This window comes from Jaculus jaculus, chromosome 9 (assembly GCF_020740685.1).
Source record: "Jaculus jaculus isolate mJacJac1 chromosome 9, mJacJac1.mat.Y.cur, whole genome shotgun sequence".
NCBI classification, from domain to species: Eukaryota; Metazoa; Chordata; class Mammalia; order Rodentia; family Dipodidae; genus Jaculus; species Jaculus jaculus.
The window spans coordinates 74,854,315-74,876,422 of NC_059110.1; positions in this window are offsets into that span (position 1 = coordinate 74,854,315).

Below are 22,108 nucleotides of genomic sequence, written 5' to 3' on the forward strand. Positions count from 1 at the left end.
GAAGCCTAAGAACCCAGGTTCAATTCTCCAGTACCCATGTAAAGCTAGATGCACATGGTCCATCATGGCACACGCATCTGGAGTTTGTTTGCAGTAGCTAGAGACCCTGGCGTGCCCATTCTCCCTTCCTCCCAATCTTTCTTTCTCTCTCTCTCTCTTTCTCATGAATAAATAAAAGTAAAATAAATTTTTTTTGAGGTAGGGTTTCACTGTAGTCCAGGCTGACCTGGAATTCACTATGTAGTCTCAGGGTGGCCATGAACTCAAGGTGATCCTCCTACCTCTGCCTCCAGAGTGCTGGGATTAAAGGCATGCACCACCACTCCCGGCAAAATAAATATATTTTTAAAAGAGTTTATTCTGGAGCCAAACATGAGTGATCATGGCCCAGGAACACAGACACAGATACAGGTCACCTCAAATTCCATGTTCCAGCATGATGACGATTTCAGAAAGTTTTTATAGTAACAGAACAAAGAGTCAGAAATCAAGACACTGTTCAAATACGTTGATAAAAAATCAAATAGGTAGGCAGCAATGGGGGTGGGGGTGGGAACTCTGCTTACAGCTTCAGTTGCTGTCATGACATTCAAGTTTTCAGGTTTGGTAGAAGCTAGTGGTCTCTCCAGGCAATCCAAAAGGATTAACCCAGTGGTTACAAGGATGTTAAGTCATACACAGACGTAGGCAGTGCATGGTTACTGACTTGTAACATTCTAACTGCACAATTATTGCAGTTCTGATCAATCAGGCTTGCAGAACATTTAATGTTGGTGCCACTTTTTCCAGGAACTTTAACATTATCTTCAGAAAATATATAAAGGAAGCAGGGGGAAAGAGAGAACAATAGTTGACTGAGAAAAACCCAGGGTCCTGTTCCAGTAGCATGCAGGACCAGTTCTCATTATCTTTCACGTTGCCCCAAAACACACTGAAGTCTGATACGTTTGGCATGGAGACATTGGAATTTCATTCAGGAGAATAATCTTACATTGAAAGTGCTCCCCTCTCTCAAAAAGAAGAGTAATAACTTTAGCATTTTTGTGTTGATGGGGATTGAATCCACAGCCTACTGAATTCTAGGCAAACATCTAACCACTGAACCACAGCCCAGATAGAGTAATGATTTGAATCAGATGCCTGTATATTCACTTGAGACTTAAATATCCTAACTAGTATAACAAATAAGCCATATGCACATTATAGCTTTCCTGTTGTATTTTTGTGTCCAACAGCTTGCAAACTGTACAGTAGTAAATATGTCACAAAATGGTTTTATGGTTATAGAAGGAGTGTAATAACTTGATAAACAGTCAAGTATTTCTTTTTGGATATTGTTTTAATCATGGTTGTTACAGAATTTCTCCCAAAAGTAAAATTTATGTTTCAGAAAATAATATGAAGGATCATTCTGTCCTTTTGAGTTTCTTTCCCTAGTAAATATGACAAATATGTCTGATTCTGACGTAAAGTGAAAAGGCATAATGATGATAATGTGAGGGGGAAATGAGACTGTAGGAGGGATCTTGCCCTGCTCTTGGCATTTGTGAATGGTTATAATTCATGTTTGCTGGTTTATAATTTACATAACTTGCTCTCTTTTATGTAAGGTATTTATGTAAGAGGCTGTACTTCCACGGTGGCCTTTGTGTGCCTCACAACTTCCCTCTGAGTCAGGAAGTCCAGGCAAGGCAACCCCCAGCGCTATAACAGGTTTCCCTAACATCCCTCTAGTCACCAGAAAAGGACACGCTCTTTGATGCAACTGCTTTTTAAATCCAAAGGAGAGAGAGAGATTAGTACTTTATTTTCTGAAATTTGGCCTTTGGTCTCTGACTCACCCAGCAGACTGTGACGAAAAAGGAGGGCATCCTACAAGACAGCCCCTGGGCTGGGTAGAGTCTGATGGCTTCGGGAGCTCTTTCCTTTCTTCTTTTCAGCATCACTCAGTGCTGTCATTCTCTGCTAACAGAGTAGTAAAATCATGAGGTTTGTATTCCATTTCAGCTTTTTAGTGTTGTCTTCTAAAATAGATCAGTTATATAAGAGAGTAAGAAGAAAGCGTATCTGTTTCCTAATTTGGAAAATGCTTATCACCATCATTCCCTGCTTATCCCTTCCGCCCACTGCATCCTAAGATTTTTCCTGATATAGTTAGGTAAATTCTTGTTTAAGAATAACATAACACAGTGCTCTTCTTGTACACAAGTCAGCTGAAAGATGTGTATTTGAACCTTTTGTTCTGTCAGTGAATTTACCACTTACTTAAAAAAAATATTTGAGACAGGATCTCATGTAGTCCAGGATGGTTTTGAACTCCCAGTGTAGCAGATGTAGATGACTTTGAACTCCTAATCCTCTTGCTTCTACCTCCCTAACACTGAGATTACAGGCATGAGCCACCATACCTGGCTTTGTACTCTGCCAGCTGAGCTGTATCCTGAGCTGTTTTTCTCATATTTAATCACTAAAAGGAAAGACTTCATTTAAGCTTTAAAGAGCCACGTAGGGGCTCAGGGCTGGAGCTCAGTGGTAGAACACATGCTTGAGAAAGTTCTCAATCCAATCTATAGTAACATGCATGCATACATACAGTCCTCTTCCTGATTCAGGTTGATAATTCTCCATCCATTAAACTGAAAATAGTAACCCCTCAAGTTTCATATGATCAATACATATCCAATGTCCTATAATGACACATAAACAGAAAAAGCTTCAAAAGCCATCTACTCATACTTCTCATTTCATTGCACATGAGAAACCAGATGGGAGAAGCTGCTGCTTTTCTAGAAGTCATTTTGTGGGGGGAACCCGGGAACCTGCTGCTGACTGTATTGTTTGGGTGCATGGGAAGAGGTTACCTGCTTTCACTGGTCCTCACTTTCTATCTGTACAAAGAATGAACTAGGACCCACTCTAAGGTGCTTTCTGTCCCTGGAGTCAAGCTGTAGGACTTTGTTCAATCCCAAGGAAAGGTAGCAGAGTTTTCCAGGCTCAGGAATTTAGCAGTGTGACGACACTTATGCAAATGTAACAGCAGAAGGTGAAGGCTGAGAATGGAAGAGGACAGTGCCAAGAAATGCACTTTGTTGGTACACACTCAGCTCTGCTCAGAAGAGGGAGAACGAGCTTTTGGGAAATAAACAATTATGCAGTCATTGGCCAGGGGTCACTTTCCCCCACATCCCTGCTCACCCCTACCATAAATCTGTGAGAGACTGGAGGAAAGCTTGGGGTGGGGGCTGGTTATGTAACGGGCATTTTGGGGGAAGTTTATATAAGGTGCTAAAAATATAATATATGATTGCTATGAGTGTTCTAAGTGAAAAGGCCTAATGAGGGCAACCTGAGTAGGTTAAACAGAGGTGATCCTCAGTAGACATCCTGACCCAGCCTGTGATGGCTACTGTCCAGCTGAGTAGTTTACCATTCCTCATGATTATCCCTGCCAGGAATACTCAGAGCGCTCACAGCTTTACTAAGGGCACCAGCCTTCATTCTTCTTTTCTAATACCCTGAAGAATCTAGAAACACACACACAGACACAGACACACACACACACACACCTTTGTGCTCTAGAGCACAAGCCCCTAATAACTGGAATTTCTGTAAATAGTAAGTAATCATTGTTGACTGAGCGCACCCATGAACTGAGATATCATCTGATGTTCATTTAAGTTAGCTACAAGAACCCATTCACTATAACACACTAGCACAATTTATCTTTGCCATCTCTCCTTCATTGTGGACTGAAGGTGTGCTAAAATTCACATGTTGAAATAAAATCTTCTATATGATGGTGTCAGGAAGTAGAATCTTGAGAAATCAGAAGGAAATAAGGGTAGAGCATTCGTACATGAATGAGAACTGTTAGAAGAGGAGAGCAGAGGGCGCCATGTCTATCATGTAGGGATATAACAAAAAATTGGCAGAATTCGAGTACTTCTCAGAATCTCGGTGTGCTGATGTCCTGATTACAGACACCCAGTACCCAGAGCTATGAGAAACAAATTTATGATTTCACAAGCTACCTTGTCTATGGTACTTTGTTACAGCAGCACAGACTAAGACCTCCTTCTCATGCTTTCCTGTCAGATGGTCTTTTAGACTGTACCTTCAGAATATATCCTAAATTTGATTCTTATCACTGTAACCCCACCCAGTGGGCCCCATCACCATGGTGGCCTAAACCAATAGCATCACTTGTCTTGAAATTAAGATGGTTAGTTTTTATTTAGTTAAAAGATAAATTTTTCAAGTAGAAACACATATTTAAAAAGTCATACTCAGCTGGGCTGGAGAGATGGCTTAGCAGTTAAGCGCTTGCCTGTGAAGCCTAAGGAACCCAGTTCAAGGCTCGATTCCCCAGGACCCACGTTAGCCAGATGCACAAGGGGGCACACGCGTCTGGAATGAACAAAAATTTTTTTTAAAAGTCATACTCAGGCTGGAGAGATGGCTTAATGGTTAAGGTGCTTGCCTGCAGAGTCAAAAGACCTCAGTTTGATTTCCCAGTACCCACATAAGCCAGATGCACAAGGTGGCTCATGCATCTTGAGTTCATTTGCAATGGCTGGAAGCCCTGGCACACCCATTCTCTCAACCCCCCCCACCCTCTCTCTCTCACTGCCTCTTTCCCTCTCTCAAATAAATAAGTCAAAATCAAAAAAAAAATTTAAAAAAAGGTCAAGTTCAGTGCCAGGCATGATAGTGCATGCCTTTAATCCCAGCACTTGGGCCACAGATGTAGGAAGATCACTGTGAGTTTGAGGCCACCTTGAGACTACATAGTGAATTCCAGGTCAGCCTGGGCTAGGAGCAAGACCCTACTTTGGAAAACGAAAGCAACAAGAAATGTTATGTTCAGAAAAATATAAACAAACCAATACAGCATTAACAACATTAACAGAGACTGTGACATTATTAGGATTACTGCTTTAAAATTCTTCCTAAATTCCTGGAACTTATCAACACAGACTTGATGACTTGAGATTTGGTGGGATGTTCATATGTGTCAAAAAATCTTAGAGCCATCCTCTTCTCTTACTTTCCACTTGTTGGCCAGAAAGTACTCTTGGTTCTACCTTCAAGGTCCACCCAAAACCTGACACCCTTTCATCCTTCACCTACCACCTCCCTGTTCCTAGCCACTAGAATCTCTCACTTGGACAATATAAGAGCACCCAGCCCAGCCTCTGCCTCTGCCATTACACTCTTTTTCTTTCTGGCATTAACACAACCAGCGGTATCACCTAAAACAAACTGTATGTTCCTCAAAATATAGCATTTGTTCCCAACTCAAAAAGAAAATTTCAAGTCCTGACCATAAGCCAGAAGTCCACACCTGAAATGAACTGCCCCGCACAGCCAACCACGCAGACCTCACCTGCTGCTGGTTTCATTGTTATTCACTCCTATCCAGGCACATGGGTGTCCTGTGTTCTGCCTCTCTCATCTGGGACAGTCTTCTGATAGATCCTCTCAGGCATCCTCTCTTCTTATTGGCTTTGAGCAAATATCACCTTCTCTCAGGATTTCCCATATTCTATTCTTTAATATCTCTCCTTGAGATACTATGTATTTTATCTAATTTATCATTTGCCTCCCCAAACAATAGATATTCCAAACGGGATGTTACCTGCATTACTTACTATTGTATATTCCATGCCTAGGGGACATAATAGGGTCCTGATGGCAAGTTGTTGAATGAGCTAACAATGATATCACATGCCTAGAACCCTAGCACTCAGGAAACTGAGACAGGAGGGTTATGAGTTTGAGGCTACAAGATGAGAACATGTATCATTTTTTTTTTAAGTTGAATGAAAGATTAAGAAAGAGGCTTTGGGGCTGTACACCCGAAATGTGTTTGCTTTGATGCTCATGAAAGTTATAATATGTGTCACAATGAGAAGAGAGTAATGCCTAGAGGATTAAAGATGTATGTGCAGTGGAAGCTCTGATGGTTTTCAAGGACAGAAACTAACAAGACAGTGGCTGTATTCAGAGGAGCTCAATAGAAGTAAGGCTGTAACACCAGTCTACTTAAAAGGGAAGCGCTATCCCCGGTGACCAACACTAAGTAAACTGCTTCTTGGAAAAGTTCCTGGCAACTTGATAAATGCTCTTAAATGCTCTTGTGCCCATTATTAAAAAGGTACCAGCTGGGGAAGTGGCTCAATGAATAAAGCACGTGTCATTGAAGCAGGAATGCCTGAGTTCCATCCCCACACCCCATGTAGAAAGCTGGAAACTGGATAGGCTTCTATAATTCCAGCATACTGATGCAGGTGGCAGAAAGGGAGGTGGAGACAGGGGAATTTCCTGGAAGCTTATGATGACTGCAGCAAAGAACACTAGCCAAGTGAGAGTTCAGAGTGAGAAATCCTGCCTCAAATGAGGTGCAAGGGCAGAGGACTGACCCAAAAGTTGTCCTCTGACCTCTGTGTGCATATGCATGGCTCACATTCACATTCACACACAAATAAACATAATGCAAATAAATAAAGTGATGTCTTTATCAGTGTCTTCCTCCTACACCCAAGATTATATGGTCTGGCTATGCTATCTCCTGGTTTTAGTATAAAGGCACACAGTATAATTTTACCTGGCACATTTCAGCTTCTTTGAGATTTTTTTTTTAAAGAATCTGAGCTATTAAGTAAACCATAAAGGACTTATAATTATAAGTCATAAAATTATGTATGGCATAATTATATAAAATATAATAAAGTGACCATTCCTGTTTTCTAAATGACTAGAGCAAGTTAATAAAGTGAGGAGAGTCTAATGAAGAAGAAACTCAAGCATGTTAGATAGGAAGACCCCTGTGTTAGGCTAGATGATCTGTATTTCAAAATGACCAACATATATACTGCCAATAAAAGAGCAATGATGACTTCAATACAAGCAAAAGAGCTAATGGGCTGGTCAGGTTTCCAGTGCTAGAACAAATAAATACTGGTGTTAATCAACTTAGAGAAGCATGCGCTGTTTGGAGATCTCTGTCCATGGCAGGTTGGCCCTGTTGTTCTCAGCCTCTTGGGAGGCAGCATATCATGGAAGAAGCATGAGGCAGTGCAAAACTGCTCACCTTATGTCCAGGAAGCCACTGTGAATGAGTCATAGGCCAATGTCCCACAATTTCTTTCAAGGACATGCCCCTAAGGACCTAAAAACCTCCCACAAGAACTTGACACTTAAATATTCCATTACCTTCCAATAGTATCATGCTGAGGAGTGATTAACACATGGGCCTTTACCATGTATCCAAAATGTAAATCAGGTGTGTGTAGCCTGTGGCCCAACGGCTGCATGCATTAAAGTATAGCCCTGAATGTGGCCCAGCACATTTGTAGGTAATGTCATGACACAGTGTTAAAAGGTTGGAACTGGGTGTGGTGGCACACACCTTTAATCCCAGTGGGAGGCAGAGGTAGGAAGATCTCTGAGAGTTCAAGGCCAGCCTGAGACTACTTAGTGAATTCCAGGTCAGCCTGGGCTACAGCGAGACCCTACCTTGAATAAACAAAACCAGAAAAAAAAAAAAAAACATGAAGTATCATGTATCTTCTACTGGGGAGACAGAGGTAGGAGGATCACCGTGAGTTCAAGACCACCTTGATACTACATAGTGAGTTCCAGGTCAGCCTGAGCTAGAGTGAGACCGTACCTTGAAAAAAAGAAAGGTTGGACAATCCCAAATTAATGATAAACAGTTCATAACCAGGAGATGGCAATGTATAGAGCCCAGTCAGGACAGAGGCTTAGTTAAGGGATAAGAAACTAGTCTAGTGGTTGAAAAAAGTGAGAGATAAGATCAGAAGCAAGATAATGAATATATCTAGTAGATGAGCATTCCAGATAATTCTAATGCCCAATGCATGCTTTAGTCAGGTTTGTTTAGGGCCTTGGATCACAGGACAATATGCAATTCCATTTCCCATTCCAAAGTAGCTAGATGATAGTTCTTTCAAACTTGAGTGAAAATAAGAAAACATCACTAAAGACTCTTTCTTCTAGCACGGGATGTCAATGTTTCTGTCCGCCATGCTGCTGTAACAGAAATACCTTAAATTGCATTATTTCTAGCCAATATAAATCTTTTGTTCATAGTTCTGAAGGCTGGGAAGTTCAAAATTAAAGTCTCATCAGATTTGGTATCTGGTGAAGGCTGTCTCATTCATCGATGACACCTTGTTGCTGTGTCCCCACATGGCATAAGGGCAAGAGAAGCTCTTCAACCATGGCTGTCTCCTAAGAGCACTGCGACACTTCCAGCATAAAATGCTTCCCACAGGCTTATGTATTTGAACACTTGCTCCCTAACTGGTGGCTCTATTTCTGGGAGGTTGCAGAGACTGGCTGATGGAAGTAGGTCACCAGGGGAAGGCCTTTGAAGGTTATACTCGCTTCTGCTTTCACTCTGCTTGCCTGGTTCTTGAAACTGCTGCTGTTTGAGTGGCTCCTTCCACCACACGCTCCTGTCACCACACACCCCAGACACCACACACGCCTGTCGGCACATGCTCCTGTCACCACACGCTCCTGTCACCACACACCCCTGTGACCACACACTCCCGACACCACGTGTTCCTGCCACCCCACACCCCTCTCACCACATGCCCCAGCCACCACATGCTCCTGCCATCACATGCTACAACCGCCACATTCTCCCTCCACCATGGACCAAGCTGCTCCCTCTCCTGTGCTTTCTCCCCAGGATGGCTGAAACTCCTCTGCAGCCATGAGCCCTCACAAACATTTTCTCTGTGATGTTGCTTCCTTTGGCCAGGTGTTTGGTCACAGCATTCTGAAAAGGAACCAAGACAAGCACCAACATACGTGAGGACGCCACCTCCATGTCTTAATCGCCTCCTAACAGTCTAATCTCTTGGTGTCATCATATATGTAGATTTAACATGGGAATTTAAGGAGGTCACCACCAATATTCAGACCATATCAACTGTTTATTACAAAATAATAAATTACATATTAGTTTTGAACAAGCTTAAGAATGTTAGAAGGCTGGAGAGATGGCTCAATGGTTAAGGTGCTTGTCTGCAAAGCCCAGCAGCACAAGCTGAATTAGCCAGTACCCATGTAAAGCCAGATGCACAAAGTGGTCCATGCAGTGGCTGGAGACCCTGGCACACCCCTTCTTCTCTTTCTCTGCTTGTAACTAAATAAAACTATAATAAAAAATAATTTGGGGGGTTGGAGAGATGGCCTATCAGGTAAGGCATTTGCCTGCAAAGCCTAAGGAACCAGATTTAGTTTCCTTGTACCCATGTAAATCAGAGGCACAAAGTGGCACATGCATCTGGAGTTCATGTGCAGTAGCCAGAGGACCTGGTGCGCCCATTCTTCCTCTCTCTCTGTCTCTCTCTCTCTACTTACAAATAAATAAATAAGTAAATAAATAAATAAATTTTTACAAATCTTTTAAAAAAGAATTTTGGATATAGTAACTTGCAATGAAGAGAAGCCAGGCTCTGCTGAAGGTTGGACTAATCAAGAAAGACAATGGTCTTTTTCATACATGAAACGTCTTTTGGCTTTTCTGTCAATAGGAAACAACTGGACTAAATGGTCCAAAGGCTTGTGCAGTAGGTTAATTTTGTGTTCTTGTCTCTACTGAATTCCATCAGCGCCTGCATGAAATCAAACACAAGCACATAGTAACTGAATAAAATGCCTTGCAATCAGAAATGTCCTGACCAGAGAAATCTAAGTAAAATATACAGTGTAGGAGAATATTCTAGCAAATGCATCAGACCCTTTCCTGCTTCAGATGACTAGACTAGTATATATGAGCACCCAGAAATGTGAGCAATAACATAATGTCAATCTGGCCTGAGTCTTTATGAAAATTACACACCCCAAACCTCTTACATCATCCTGATTTCTTAGCTAAAAACACGTCTAATCCCATTGGGAGCAAGGAAAACTTTCCATAAGCACATTAGTTCCCAGGCTAACTTTGATTAAGTGCCCTTTGCTCTTAGAAGACTGGTAAATCCACATAAAGGCACTATTTCATTGTCCCCTATTGTGTCAATTCTGGCCTGTCCTGTAGAAAGTGCTTTCGAGACACGGGTACAGCTTTTCCAAGCAGCTTGGTGCATTCCAAGTAACTAAACAGCTGCAATTTTATTTCCCCTAAATTTCATGTAGCCAAGTTATCTGACTCCAAATATAATTAAATAACTCAAATAAAACCAGAGACAGATGAGTTTCTTCTATATCTAGCCTTTCTTCTCTCTATATATTTATATAAGCAACTTGCTTAAAAAGATATTGTATGGGGGCCTGGAGAGATGGCTTAGCAGTTAAAGCATTTGTCTGCAAAGCCAAAGGACCTCAGTTTGATTCCCAGGATCCATGCAAGTCAGATGTGCAAGGGGGCGCATGAGTCTGGAGTTCGTTTGTAGTGGCTGGAGGCCCTGGTGTGCCCATTCTCTCTCTCCCTCTCTCTGTCTCTTTCTCTCTTCTCTCTTTCAAATAAATAAATAAAAATAAAGTTTATTTTTAAAGATACTGTATGAGGCTGGAGAGATGGTTTAGCAGTTAAGGCACTTGCTTGCCTGAGAAGCCTAAGGACCCAGGTTTGATTCCCCAGTACCCATGTAAGCCAGATGCACAAGGTGGCACATGCATCTGGAGTTCATTTGCAGTGGCTGGAGATCTGTATGTATGTATATAAATAATGTGTATGTGCCTATTCCTCTCTCTGCTTGCAAATAAATAAATAAAATATTTTAAAACACTTTTAATTTTTTTATTTGCAAGGATAGAGAGAGAGAGAAGAGAGATAGGTAGAGACAATGGGCATTCCAGGGCCTACAGCCACTGTAAATGAACTCCAGACACATGTGCCACTTTGTGAATCTGCTTTTACATGGGTACTGAGGAAAGTAGTCAGGCTTTGCAGGCAAGCACCTTACCTGCTGAGATATCTCTTCAGCCCTAAAAATATATTTTTTCAAAAGATATTGTGTGATTCTTTAGATGATAGAATCAGACTTACTTGTTTAGTATTCATATAAAAAAAGAAAGTATCCACTAAATGCATAGAAAAAGTTGGCCTACCAAGTTGAATACCGTTCATGCAATAATGCCAAGATCTGAGAGGGCAAACCACCTTGATTCTGCATATTCATAGAAGAAGTTTCTCCAAGTTGTAGGATGGAGGAGGTGGTGGCATTTTTCATTTCTTACAGTTAGCTAGTCCTTATAGTTCACAAAAATTAGAATTTGACTAAGTATTAATATCTTTTGCTAATTTTCCAGTGGAAAGTAAAGCAATTTAGATCCACAGGTGAAATATTTTGTTTTAGAAAATAATGAAGGGCTAGGGAAATCACCCATGGGTCCTCAAGGGGTGAACTATTCCCTGTAGAGGTTATATTTTCTTTTCTTTATTTTTACTTTTATTTTTTGGTTTTTCGAGGTAGGGTCTCACTCTAGCTCAGGCTGACCTGGAATGCATTATGTAGTCTCAGGGTGGCCTCAAACTCACGGTGATCCTCCTACTTCTGCCTCCTGAGTGCTGGAATTAAAGGCATGCGCCACCACGCCCGGCTAGAGGTTATATTTTCATCATATACCTAAACTCTTCCCCAACTGATTTCTACTTGCTCAGGGGAATCACTGTGTTGTCTCTTCCCTGAGGGCCTAGTTGCTAGGTGAGGTCAACAAAGAACAGTGTGATTGTGCTACATCACAATGGACAGGAGAGGGGCAGTTAGGGGGGGGCCCCAAAGAAGAGCAGTTATGAACTGAGGCCCAGTTTGAGGATGTGGAGCACAGGCAAAGCTGAATCAGATCTCAGTTCACTCACTGCACCCCTGCATCACCACAGCCTCAAGAAGAATCTGGATCTAGGGGCCAGGATCACCCCAAGTGATGGGCAAGCAACACCCTCACCCTTTCCTAGGTGTCCCTGAGGTATGCTGCGGCACGAAGCCCATGTGTTGGGGCAGCCTGTAAAGCCTGGAAGAGCTACAAAAGACTGTCAATAAAAAATTAACCAGTCTTTTATATTATACCACAGGGAACAGTATGCTCAGTAAATGCCTTTGTGGGAAAACTGTAGTAAATATGTTAATGAAGGGGAGTGTATGAATTGTGGATTTAGGAGGAGTCAGGAGTATTATTGCACGTGTTCATAGAAACTGGGAAGAGTTGACATGGTCTGATGCATGTATGCTCAGTGGGTGATGATTGTGAGCCTTGGATCCACCAGCACCAGCCTTACCATGACCTAATGGCACACTGATAGCCTAACCAGAAGTGGTGACATGCTGGCAAGATGTCACAGTTCTACAAAGACCTCAGAACTCCCTTGTCTGCTTCTCTGGAAGTGTTTGAGGCCAGCCAACCATAGGGATAGCCTTAACTTCCATCCGTGGCCCTTTAAGATGCCTTTTAGCTCAGTGAGAAACCTGCTGATCCCCTAAGATCACCTATGGAATTTATATCTGTATCCCAACCATACCAGCAGAGAACATCATGGACATTGTGTGTGACAGAGCCGTAGAGGTCCATGGAGAACAGAATGGCTTCAGGATCCCTGATGTGAGGCCATCTCCTCTGATTACGCTGAGGGAAAAGAAATCTACTGTGCCTCCTACACATGCATGTTCATGAAACATGCCTTCTATACATGTGTGTTCATAGAAGCACACACTCTTCCAATGACCTTGCTAGTGCCCACTGAATGAGCAGCAGCAGGGGTAGTAGCTACCATGGCAACAGTAAGCATCACCATGGGCTCTATAGACATGGTAGTACCCATGAAGACAGGGCACATATACAAGCGCCAGCAAGAGCAGCCTTCGTAGATTCAGGAGGCATTGAGGCTAGCCTGTCCTTAGGAAGTATGTCCTGAGAGTCCTCAGGTACATAGAGCAAGAGTTTGCCAGCATATCCTATTGTCAGAGACCAGGAGCTACTGGTCTCTTTTCAGAGGACCACCATGCCATTAGCAGAGTGTAGCAGGGCTTGGGGGAGTGACTGGTACCACACCTGAGACCAAAGGGACAGTAACTCTAAAGTTCATCAAAAATGGAGTCAGACAATGGAGACCAAGATACGTCCAGGTAAGTTGGACTTAGATTTAAGTAAATAAATAAAGCACATTCTGAGGATAAAAAAGCAAAACGAGGTCTGGAGAGATGGCTTAGTCATTAAAGCACTTACCTGTGAAGCCTAAAGACCCATGTTCTACTCTCCAGATCCCACATCAGCCAGACACACAAAAACAAGGCAAGAGCAAGGTCACACATGCCCACTAGGTAGTGCAAGGATCTGGAGTTTGATTTCAATGTCTGAGGCCCTGCCGTGCCAATTCTCCATCTGTGTCTCTCTCTCTCTAAAATAAAATTTAAAAAAAATCAAAACAAAATTTTAAAAAAACTTATGAAGCAAAATCCAAAGGCACAATCTTTTCTTCAGGAAATCCGCATGTATGTGTGGTGAGAAGAGCTGAGTGAGGTAGGTGAAGGAACTCAAGCACCTTTGTTCAGGCCTTGAGTGGAAGGCTGACTCAATGGGCCCTGCTGATCAGCAGAAGAGGAGAGCACCTTTCTTTTCTTCAAAATGCTCATGTTTTATATTTAGCATAGAGTCTTTCAAGAAGCATCTCAGGGCTGAGAGATGGCTTAGCGGTTAGGTGCTTGCCTGTGAAGCCTAAGGACCCCGGTTCGAGGCTCGGTTCCCCAGGTCCCACGTTAGCCAGATGCACAAGGGGGCGCACGCATCTGGAGTTCGTTTGCAGAGGCTGGAAGCCCTGGTGCGCCCATTCCCTCTCTCTCCCTCTGTCTTTCTCTCTGTGTCTGTCGCTCTCAAATAAATAAATAAATAATTCAAAAAAATAAAAAAGAATCATCTCAGGGCTGGAGAGATGACTTAGTGGTTAAGCGCTTGCCTGTGAAGCCTAAGGACCCCAGTTCGAGGCTCGACTCCCCAGGAGCCACGTTAGCCAGATGTACAAGGGGGCGCACGCATCTAGAGTTCGTTTGCAGTGGCTGGATGGCATGCCCATTCTCTCTCTCTCTCTCTCTCTCTCTCTCTACTGGCCTCATTCTCTCTCTGTCTGTCCCTCTCAATTAAATAAATAAAACAGAAAAAAAAAATAAAAAAAGAAGCATCTCAGGCACATTTTTTTTTTTTTGAAATGACAATTGCTGGGTTTGGACAAAGTGAATCAGCACGTTTAAGAATGGGACCATCTTAGGTGTCTTGGTGGAGATGATCCAAGATTTAAGCTCAAAGCTAACACTGGCACATGGTCCAGTTGAAAAATTGACCCTAAGAATCCCTAAGTTAGCCCTATGGGTTTTCATGTAAATGTAATCATCTCTTTGGATTGTTAACTGATTCATTTTAACACACCTACAGTAGACATTTATTCATTAACAATACTGGAGTGAGAGTTTATCATATGCTTGATATTGTGCTATATTAGTTAAATCTTTCTATTTCTTTAGAAAAAACAATCCAAAAATTCATTTGGAATCACAAAAAACCTCGAATATCTAAAATAATACTGAGCAACAAAAATAAGGCTGGTGGTATCACCATACCTGATTTTAACCTATACTACAGAGCCATAGTAACAAAAACAGTGTGGTACTGGCACAAAAACAGACATGTAGATCAGTGGAACAGAATAGAGGACCCAGATGTAAGCCCAAGTAGCTATAGACAGCTGATATTCGATAAAAGTGCCAAAAATACTCATCGGAGAAAAGACAGCCTCTTCAGCAAATGGTGTTGGAGAAGGATGAAAATAGATTCTTCTCTCTCGCCATGCACAAGAATTAAGTCCAAATGGATTAAAGACCTTAACATCAGACCTGAAACTCTGAAAAGGAAAAAGTATGGGAAACCCTCCAACATATTGGTCTTGGCAAAGACTTTCTGAATACAACCCCAATTGCTCAGGCAATAAAACCACAGATTAATCACTGGGACCTCATGAAATTACAAAGATTTTGCACTGCAAAGGACACAGTGAAAAAAGCAAAGAGGCAACCTAGAGAATGGGAAAAAATCTTTGCCAGCTATATATCTGATAGAGGATTAATACCTAGGATATACAAAGTACTCAAAAAATTAAATAATAAGGAATCAAACAAGCCAATCAAAACATGGGCTATGGAGCTAAATAGAGCATTCTCAAAGGAAGAAATATGAATGGCATATAAGCATTCAAAAAAATGTTCTACATCACTAGTCATTAGGGAAATGCAAATTAAAACTACATTGAGATTCCATCTCACTCCTGTCAGATTGGCCACCATCATGAAAACAAATGATCATAAATGTTGGCGGGGATGTGGAAAAAGAGGAACCCTTCTACACTGCTGGTGGGAATGCAATCTGGTCCAGCCATTGTGGAAATCAGTGTGGAGGTTCCTAAAACAGCTAAAGATTGATCTACCATATGACCCAGCTATAGCACTCCTAGGCATATATCCGAAGGACTCATCTCATTTCCTTAGAAGTATGTGCTCAACCATGTTTATTGCTGATCAATTTATAATAGCTGGGAAATGGAACCAGCCTAGATGTCCCTCAACTGATGAGTGGATAATGAAGATGTGGCACATTTATATAATGAAATTCTACTCAGTGGTAAAGAAAAATGAAGTTATGAAATTTGCAGAAAAATGGATGGACCTGGAAAGGATTATACTAAGTGAGGTAACCCAGGCCCAGAAAGCCAAGCGCCACATGTTCTCTCTCATATGTGGATCCTAGCTACAGGTGACTGGGCTTCTGTGTGAGAATGAAAATACTTAACAGCAGAGGCCAGTAAGTTAAAAAGGAAACATAAAGGGAAGAGAAAGGAAGGGAGGTAGGTACTTAATAGGTTGATATTGTATATATGTAAGTACAATGATTGTGATGGGGAGGTAATATGATGGAGAATGGAATTTCAAAGGAGAAAGTGTGGGGGGAGAGGGGAATTAACATGAGTTTTTTTTTATAATCATGGAAAATGCTAATAAAAATTTAAAAATAAAATTTAAAAAAATCTTTCCATTTCTTGCCATATCATTTTTTAACACTACATGCAGTTGCTGTGTAGAGCAACTTCCTATGGGTATCAATAAACATTCTTCCTAAGAGAAAGGACATGGATGGAGAAGAGGCATAAATTGCTCTTTATTCTTCTGCAGTCTTTTTCTTTTCTCTTTCTTTTTCTTTCTTGAGACAAGGGTTCCTGTAGCCCAATCTGGCTTCGAACTCAATATGTAGCCAAGGATGACCTTGAACTTGTAATTGTCTTACATCCACCTGCCAAGTGCTGGGACTATAGGTGTGCTATTCTCAATTTATGCAGTGCTGGAGGTCCAACCTGGACTTCATGTATACTAAGTCAGCACTCTACCAATTAAGCCACATCCTCAGTCCTGGCCCTCTTTATTCTTATCCATATGTTTCTTTCTTTCTTTTTTTTTTTTTTTTTGGTTTTTTGAGGCGGGGTCTCACTCTAGCCCAGGCTGACCTGGAATTCACTATGGAGTCTCAGGCTGGCCTTGAACTCACGGGGATCCTCCTACCTCTGCCTCCTGAGTGCTGGGATTAAAGGCATGCGCCACCACGCCTGGCATCATATGTTTCTTTTTGACACACCAACACTTAATATTTATTGCATATGACACACAGTGTGACAAATTAAGAAAGATTTCCCGCCAGGCATGGCGGTGCACCCCTTTAATCCCAGCACTCAGTCGGCAGAGGTAGGAGGATCGCCATGAGTTCAAGGACACCCTGAGACTCCATAGAGAATTCCAGGTCAGCCTGAGCCAGAGTGAGAACCTGCCTTGAAAAACCAAAAAAAAAAAAAAAAAGATTTCCATAAGATGAACTATTAAACATATTTATGAAGTGCTGGGTGTGGTGGCGCACACTTTTCATCCCAGCACTCGGGAGGCAGAGGTAAGAGGATCGCCGTGAGTTCGAGGCTACCCTGAGACTCCATAGTGAATTCCAGGTCAGCCTGGGCTAGAGTGAGACCCTACCTCGAAAAGCAAAAAAAAAAAAAAAAAAAAAAGGAAAAATGCTTTATGAGTAAGTCATAGTATTGTCAGTATTTTTTTCTTTTTTTTTTTAATTTTATTTATTTATTTATTTATTTGAGAGAGACAGACACAGAGAGAAAGACAGATAGAGGGAGAGAGAGAGAATGGGCGCGCCAGGGCTTCCAGCCTCTGCAAACGAACTCCAGACGCGTGCGCCCCCTTGTGCATCTGGCTAACATGGGACCTGGGGAACCGAGCCTCGAACCGGGGTCCTTAGGCTTCACAGGCAAGCGCTTAACCGCTAAGCCATCTCTCCAGCCCTATTGTCAGTATTTTTAAAGACCAATTGATATCAATGATTACAACTATTTGCCTAAGTGATCTGTTAATTAATGGTCATTTCCTGTTGCCCAGCACTCAGTACATCACATTTAATAGAATCTTTTTTATTTTTGCATATAAATTAATTTAAATTTATATTATTTATATATAAATTTATATAATAGTAAAATTTAAATTTAATTATTCATATAACTTTTGCAAAGCCTAAAGATTCTATTAAGACTCTCAAAGTCTTTCTAATGTTGCTCCAAATCTAAATGCAAATAATGTCATAAAATATGTAAGAAAAGTAAATCACTTTTCCATCATGAAGAATGGTAGAGTTGTAAAGCAGTAGATAAACACTGCATGAGAAAATTACAGATCTTTTTTATTTTGACAGTAGATCTATGTTGAGCAGCAGATAAACCAATCTTCTCCATTTAACCAGTGATCATATCCACACACACTGCAAGATTGGAAACTAAGTTGTAAGAGTAGAATGACATACACATGTCAAGAAAAGAAATAAATCTTTTTGTTGCCCCAAAATACCAAATAATTGCTTCTTTTACAATAGTATCTAGTCTTAGCCTAGTATGTTCATTACTTGTCTCACTGCTGTGACAAACGTCTTACGGAAGCAACTTGAGGAAGGAAAGGCTTACTTTGGCTCACAGTCTGAGATCCGGTCCATCCTCGCAGGGACAGTCTGGTGCCAGGAGCATGAGGCAGCTGCCCATTTTATGTTTGCAGTCAGGAAGCAGAGAAAGCTGAATGCTAATGCTCAACTTGCTCTCTTCATTTTATTCAGTCCATGACACTAGATTTTTGGATCATGCTGCCTACAGTTAGGGGAAGGTCTTCCCTCCTCAGTTAAAATCTCTCTGAAAATACTCTCAGATCTACCCAGAGGTTTGTCATCAAAATGATTATAAATCCCATCAAGTTGATAATCAAAATTATTCATTCCATGTATTATAAAGAATTTTTAAGTACTTATTTTTTTTTTAAATTTATTAATTTACAAGCAGAGAGAGAGAAGAAAGACAGAGACAGACAGCAAAAATGAGAATGGTTGCACCAGGGCTTCCAGCCATTGCAAACAAACTCCAGATGCATGTGCCACCTTGTGCATCTCGCTTATGTAGGTACTGGGGAATCGAACCTGGGTCCCTTAGGTGTCTCAGGCAAGCACCTTAACTGACAAGCCATCTCTCCAGCCCATAAGGAATTTTTTACTTTTAGTAAGTTCTGGTCCCCCTTAGAATGCTCTGGTTTGCACATTAACACAGTGAGGTCCATCATGATGACCCACATGGCATAGTACCTAGAAGTGCTACTTTGACATGGTAAAACCAAAAGGGCCTTGTGTGTCCTAACTGTAATTTCCCCTCCCTGCTCTGCTCCCATGAAAAAGGTCCTCAAGGAGAATAATTCTCCTTATGGGGCACCTGAGGCAGTTCCTGCTCAGCTAGTTTGCAAATTATACAAGCACTTCAGTCACATCCTCCAAGGAGCCAGTATGTACCTCATCCCTGACACTAAAGCCTGCCTCCCTCCCTCAGCTTCCAGTGTGCAACCTGAATGACATGAGAATATGTAACTAACAAACACCCATTGGTTTTCTCTGTCTTGTGTTGGCTATGGAATCTTTGGCTATCCCCACATCCTAGAGAAGGCACCCTACACCCTCACCAATGGAATAATGAGGAAGTAATTAATCCAACATCTTTAGTTCTTTATATCTTTAGAATCTTTACTGAACTTAAAGTAACTTTAAGTAAATTGTATTCAATTTTTAGACAACATTAGAAATCAAGTGTTTTTTGTGTGTTTTTTGTGTGTTTTTGTTTTGTTTTTCCCAACAACATCAAGACAGCCAGGCAAGTGATCTACTTGGCAGTAACGCACTGGCAGGAACAATATAAACCATGCCAGCAGCCCATTGCAACGTATGTGTGGTTAAAACACTAGGTTTCTCATGATGGATATTACCTGCACTTTACAACCGAGGAAACTGCTGTGAGCAGCTAATAAGAAGGGGAATCTGGATTCAAATCCAGGACCAAGGTTCCTAATAGTAACCTAAACTCTGAGTATTTCTAGTGAGAAGCGGCTAAAGAGGGGAGACTATCCAGGAAAGTCAACTCCAAATGCAAGGCTAATTAAAGAAACAGGTTATGACTTGAATGTAAATATAGGCATTTTTGTTTTAGATGGAGAAAAAAAATCAACCATGCATCCCATAAGGATATTTTCTTAGGGTTTGGTCATAATGATAGATCTATATAATAAGATGTGATAGTGTAAAGAATATGAAATGAATACACATCCAATACTATGCTTTGATGTCACTTTCCAGACCCCTTGCCATTGGTTGTACAGGTCACTGGAGCAGTGTGGAGTACAGAAAGCGTCTCAAGCACACACGCTTTGAAGGCATGGGTCAGCACCCAGCACCATTCTCCTTACATAAGAACGTTTATGTTACATAACAGCACCCGGGGCAGTAGCCAAATGATTTTAAGCTAAGTGATGGGAACAGGAGCGTGCTGCAGAGCTCAGCACTTCCCCATGGCTCCTCCAGAGGGTATTCTGTAATAAGAAACTACTCACCTTGAAAATACTCTTCCTGCAGGTCAGCATAGGTTCATTTGCTTTTACTGATCTTTTGATGAAAGCCTGTTTTTAATTCCCATCAGTTCTTTATAGGTTTTGATTTGAGGAATTATACTTTAAAATCCTTCATAGGTTAGATATATGATTGATTGAAAGAGAGATAGATGATAGCTATATAGACAGACAGATAGATAGCTGAGATAGATGACACACGTTAAGTTATAGATAACTTGGCTGAAGACCTGCTGACCTTCATAAAGGTGGTTTGTAAGACTCCATCATTTGGAAGGTCTTTATAGACAGAGATTTATAGTGGAATTTACAGAGCTTAATTTAGGTCTGAAAGATTGATTCATGTAATGTGCAGGTTTGAGTTTCATTCATGCTGTCGTTCAGAACACGTGTTTACACAGTGCTTTGGAGACACTTTCCTCAAACCTCTCCATTGCAGGACTAGATTCATTTTCCTAACTACTACAGTACTGGTCACAATTAGTATTTATGGATATTATATAAATATTTAATCATGTATATGCATCTGCTGTGTGGCCTCTAATTTATTCTGACTCCTTTTTATTACTTTGAAACTTTAGGATGGGGGATGGATATATACGTTCTGTCTCCACAAGCCTCAAAACTCCTCACAGAATACTGAGAACACTCTGACTATACACTGCAGGATTTTGTCAGACCATAAAAGGTTCAAGTCAATTAACAGTACAATATTGTAGCTTTGGAAGGTTTTTATAGGAATCAGATTAAATCCTGCTTCCTAGTACAAGCCACCTCTTGAGTAAGTTTCTTTGTTTGAGTAGAACTCCTCCTTACTGGTTTACTTGAATCCAGTGGTCATACATTCTGCTATGTAAAAGGAAAATGTCTATGCAAGTATTCATTTGTAACAGATCTTACCATACCAATGGTTAAGTAGCATTCAAATGCATCTGTTCCTAGGTGATAACAATTTCTTTTATTCAATTCCCCCCTCCCTTCTGTCTGTTTGTGGGTGTTTTCACCCAGACCATATCATTCATACTCTGTTTTCACAGTCCATGTGTACAGGTATTTCTAGAGCAGGTGATTCTTATTTAAGAAAATCAGATATACAAGAGTCTGATTGTACATCAAGGTTAAATTAGGAGATATAACATTTTACATTACAAAGGCTCCTTCACTTTACAGAAATGACTTCTTTCTGCTGTCTCTCTCTCTCTCTCTCTCTCTCTCTCTCTCTCTCTGTCTCTCTCTCTCTGTGTGTGTGTGTGTGTGTGTGTGTGTGTGTGTGTGTGTGTGTGCACATTACAAGTGTACCTGTGCTGAGGCCACAGGAAATCAGGTGTCCTCCTCAATCACTGTTCTGTCTTACTTCCCTGAAACGGAATTTCTCAATGAACCTGGTCCTCCTGGTTTTTAGACTTGCTTGTCAGGGAGCCCCAGAAATCCTCCTGTCTCCACTCTCCTTATTGCTGGGGTTACAGACATTGTATGATCATGCCCATGTTTTTATGTGAGTTCTGGGAATTCAACTCAGGTCCTCATGCTTGTATAGCAAGTGTCTTATTCATTCAGCCCTCTCCCCATCCCCTCTCTTCTCTCCAGAAATATGATTACATACATTTAGAAGAAGAAAAGAGTGTGGCAACTCGGGCTCAAAAAGATGTGCCATATATTCTCCTTCACATGTGGATTCCAGTTTCAAGTCTCCAGACCAGTGAATACAAATTTGAGTGTCTACAGAGACCAGGAAATCTAAAAACTAATAGGCTAACAGGTTGGAGAGATGGCTTGGCTGCTAAGGCACTTGGCTGAAAAGCCTAAGGACCCAGGTTTGACTCCGCAGAACCCACATATGCCAGTTGCACAAGATGACATATGCACACAGGTGGCTCATGTGCACAAGGTGGTGCTTGTGTCTGGAGTTTGTTTTCAGTGGCTAAGGCCCTAACATGCCAAATCTCTCTCTCTCTCTCTCATAAATATAAAAAATAAAAATAAAAACAATTAAAAAGGGCTAAGAGTGGAGGAAGAGGTCTAGAGGGGAGAAGATAGTGCAACACAAGTGATAAGAAAACACTTGGAGAGCAGAGACTGGGATTAGAAAGGGTTAATCAGGCATGAGGGTGGATAGA